Raw genomic sequence first — 4,502 nt, 5'->3', positions numbered from 1 at the left:
GAGGAGATGAGTTAAGACATGCATCCTTGGTAAATAGGAGAATGAAAGGACCTCCATATTATATTTTAATGAATTTTAATAAATATTTTAGCATTTTAAAATTGGAGTGTAATGACAATGTTGGATTTTTACTGGATATTCTGCAGGAGAAAAGAAAAAAAAAGAATTTTCCAAAATAAGTATGTTTAATTGTCTGCTATAAGGTAGTTATGCAGGAGATTAAGTATTATATAGTTAGATGGAGTTAAACTTCTCAATTCATTAGTATCCAATGTTTAAACTCATAAAATTTGATGAAATTTTGTAAAGACTCATATAGGAATAAATTTCCTTCTCTGTCTTGGAATGCATTTTATAATTACTTTTTTTTTTTTAACTTTAATCTACAACTGATGGTAAAGTAGTAGTTTCCTGAGGGTCTCTGGGTACAAAGGAAAATGGAGTCCCATTAGTGGGGTGGGGGAAAGTAGCTTCAAACATGCTTAATACTGCTGCCCTACATATTTCATGGGGGGCTTTTCTACTTCATTCAGGAGTCGATGGAGAGAATGACACAGCATGGTGGAGTAGTGGAAAGAATGCAGGAAATCTTAACAAAAATGGATTAAAGTTGTGTGCCCATTGGCAAAATAACCTTGTTGAGCCCCAGTTTCCCCATGAGTAGAAAGAAGGTAACAACTTTAACTTCATAGTGTTTTTGTGAGGATTACAGACAATATTTACAGGTGACATTCATGTTTTTGGCATATGGTAAGAGATCAATGTATGATACCTATTCTTATGATAAATATATATTATCTTTACTCATTAATAACAAAAATATATCAATGAGGATTCTATTTCAGATTTTATGTAGTAATGGTAAATAATATAATCCTATCAAAATAAGAATAAAAGAATAGATGACTGCTGGAAATTCTAAAGAAGAAAGATGTGATTGAATAAAACCAGAGACAAATATTAGGTACCAACCCGCAAGATTTTGATAGATGCAGATTGAGTCTTAGCTGATATCATTGCTGATGATTAGCCTCTTTTAGCAATATGGCTGAAATCTCTCATTGATCCAGCCTGCTCCAAAGCTGAAACGGATGGAGGTTTTCCAGACAAAGATTATGATGATGAAACAGCTGTTCTCCACTTTCTCTTCTCAGACTGTATGCTTTTCTTATTTAGAATATAAAGTAAGCAAAAGTCTAGTTTCTTCCAGTAGCCAGAGTTCCTGTCTTAGCATTCTCTATCCAGCTTTCCTGCCCTTGTTCCTACAGTGTTTTCTGGCCTCCTCTCCTATCTTCTCCTCTGTCTAATTTCCCTTTCTTATTTGTTTAATGAAAAGCCCTCTTTCTTTCTCAAAACTGGGTTCCTCAGGGGCATTCTCAATCTACCTCAGACCATCGAAGGACACAGTCTTTCTTAAGAATTATAAAATACAGACTGGGATGCTAAAACCAGTTACTTTCTGGCCCTGAGGACTCTTTATTGTCTTAGATTTAAACTGATCAGATTCCCAGATTTATATTTTAACATACATAACTTTATCCACTGGCCTCGGGGATAAAAAATATTTTTTTCGTTTTTTTGTTTTTTTTTAATAGAGCACTTCACAAATTTGCATCTCATCCTTGCACAAGGGCCATGCTAATCTTCTTTGTATCATTTCAATTTTTGTATATGTGCCCCTGAAGCAAGCAGTCTTTTCTTTTGTTTGTTTTTCTTTCTTTTTTTTTTTTTTTTTTAGAAGGGATCACTTGCTATATATAAGGTCTATTTGCAATAGTTTGAATTTCTTTCTATTTCCGCCAGATAAACAGTTTTTCCCTTTGTTGTTTTCTTTTTTTCCTAGGGGGGGAAATCTTGCAAAGCACTCCAGCATATAAAAAAATTAAAGCTTCTCTTGTTGAGGGGTAAGTGAGTCTAGAACTCTGTTTGCTCTTTCATCCTCATCATTTCCACGATTTCTGTAGTACCTCCAATGAACCTTAGGCCTGGGGAAAAGACATTTGAAAACCCTTGGGTTAGTGGAATGAGTTATTAAGTGAAATTCCGAAGACTTAAGTTTTAGCTTTAGTTCTAACATCACATTTGCATGTGTCACTTATAGGGTTAATTGCTTTATCTGTAAAACAAGGTTTTAGAATAGTGGCTCTCAATTCTGGCTGTGTTAGAATTACCTGGGGAGGTAAAATCCTGATGCTTAGGCCTTACTCTATACCAATTAAATTAGAATCTCTGGGGTGTGACCCAGGCAACAGCATTTTTTAGAGCTCCCAGGTGATTCTAACATGCGACCAAGTTTCAAAACCTCCAAAGAATTTTTGAGCAATAATGTTCCACAAGTCCATTTGTCTGGGAACCTTATTTTGGTAGATGTAGTTCAAATATACAGTTTTTTCATTTATGAATAATACTCAGGAGGGGGGCTGACAGTGGACATAAAGATTGGAAACTAGGCAAAAAGTTTTTTTATTATCTTAATAGCTCAGTGCGTTGGGCAAAACACTTAACTTTGTTATTCCTTTGATTAGAATGATTTTAACTTCCTGCAGAATAAGGCTCTCAACTGAAAAATCATATTTAAACGCAGTGTTATTATTTTTCTACCAATAATGACACCATTTTTTAATATGATCGGCCAAGAATTACACCTAAATGTTTTATTCACAAAATAAATAGAAAAGGCAGATTGACTACTGAACTGTAAATTATGGTTGCTATTCCTCCGTTGGTGGTATAGATTGAAGATAGATTGAAGCAACATGTTGATAACAATGGCGATCTCTGATACTGAGACGCTGATTTAAAAAGAAGAAGCTAGGATTACTTCTACGTGCTTCATATCGATTATGAAAATCTATTGTTTCAGCAGAGTTTTCAAATTAGGAAAAAATTCACAGTCCATATTGGTAAGTAATTGATCCTAAAAGATAGAGAAATTGGATGACAATATATATTCAGGCTATAATCTCCAAATGTCATATGAATGTATTATGATAGGATAAATTTCAATGAATACCAAGTAGTTTAAAAATGGCAGCACAGTTAGAGTAAAATGATTGATATCAGGTATGTTAGATGTATAACTAAACAGAAATGCCTTTTCATTTTTTTATTACTAAGGCCATTTAAATATTTTCTCTCATGTTTGTGCAGCTAATAGGTATTCAAGATTCATGGGCTTTCATGTCCCTTTTTAACAAAGTAGTTCTTTTCTGGAAGTGCAGTTATCATTTGTGGCAGGGAGATAAATCAATAATTATATTATCTTGTCCTTAGGTTTTTTGCTGCAATAGATTTACCAACAACAGAATAAAAAGTAATAATTTTACACATTTTCTGGACAGAAAGGTCCTTTGTGTTCCAGTCCTCTTTGCCCCAGAGAAAGGTTTACACCTTTCTGGAAGTGCCCCAAGAGGTTGGGCAATAAGCCCCAACACTAACTTGACAGATAAGATGGAAGTCCATAGAGGCAAGTTTGACAGGCATGGAACGGAGCCAGTAGCAGCATTGGTGACCTCTGAATGAGCGATGTTAACAGAACAAAGAATGCTTTAGCTAATGACCCTGAGTGACTCCTGGTTGAGAACTTTGCCTGTTTTCCTTGGACTTTGTAAGTCCTGAGGTCTTAGTACTATATAAAATGAACGAGAGTGTGAGAAGAATGGGACAACTGGGGAAGAAACAGTGCAACAGAGAAAAGGAGAAGTGCAGGGGAGTAGAATGTAGTAATGAAACACAAAGCAATTATAGATGTTGACTTTTCACCAAACTTGGCCAGTGGAGACTGGGACCTAAATGTAATTTGGCTTAGATAAATTAAAGGCATATAACATTTCCTGTCCTCTGTGTGCTTTGGCACAATTCTTAATTGTCACATACCTTTGGAAATGTGTAACTGGTATACAAATAAAGCTTAATATTTGGTCATTAGCAAGTTACCTCTTTTTAGAGGACAAATCTCTGAAACACGTGCTTGAATGCATGTATCCACTGGAGAGTTGATTTATTCATATCTCATGAAGGATTAGTTTGTTACACCCAGATATCAATTTCCAATCCATAAGCATATGTTTTTTTACTAATATCTAGAGACAACTAGCCTGAAAAGTGTCAATAACAGAGAAAACTTTGATCATATTTTACAAATTATAAGGTCTCTTTTTCATTTTTCAACCAAGTCCCATGTTTTGTATTTGTTTATTTTTCTTTTTTCTGCAGAAATGAAGATAGCAATCCCCTCAGCAGCACTCACACTTGTTTCTTACAAGCGCTGTCAGTTTTTTCTGAGAGTTTATATTCCAACTTGTCCCAAATCATGCCACTGTATTTTATCTTGGATGGATCTGAGAGGTGAAATCTAGAAACAAATGCTAGGAACTTGTTGTAAAGTGTTTCTGTGGCAGTCTAAATGAACTCTTTAACAATTCTCCCACTGAGATACAAGTCTATGCCCACTCTCCTTGTATCTGGGTGAGCTTGTGAGGGCTGAAACCGAGGCAATATGT

The 4,502-nt window shown here is 35.0% G+C and overlaps 1 non-coding gene across 1 annotated transcript; it reads right to left on the bottom strand.

The window, feature by feature from the left end:
* Positions 1–1,585: 1,585 nt before the first annotated feature.
* Positions 1,586–1,688, bottom strand: LOC141571386 (U6 spliceosomal RNA). Its single transcript, XR_012496135.1, has one exon. It is a non-coding gene; the product is annotated as a U6 spliceosomal RNA (small nuclear RNA).
* Positions 1,689–4,502: the final 2,814 nt, after the last annotated feature.

The sequence above is a fragment of the Rhinolophus sinicus genome, linkage group LG04, assembly GCF_036562045.2.
Source record: "Rhinolophus sinicus isolate RSC01 linkage group LG04, ASM3656204v1, whole genome shotgun sequence".
NCBI classification, from domain to species: Eukaryota; Metazoa; Chordata; class Mammalia; order Chiroptera; family Rhinolophidae; genus Rhinolophus; species Rhinolophus sinicus.
This window is presented reverse-complemented; position numbering and strand designations above follow the sequence as displayed.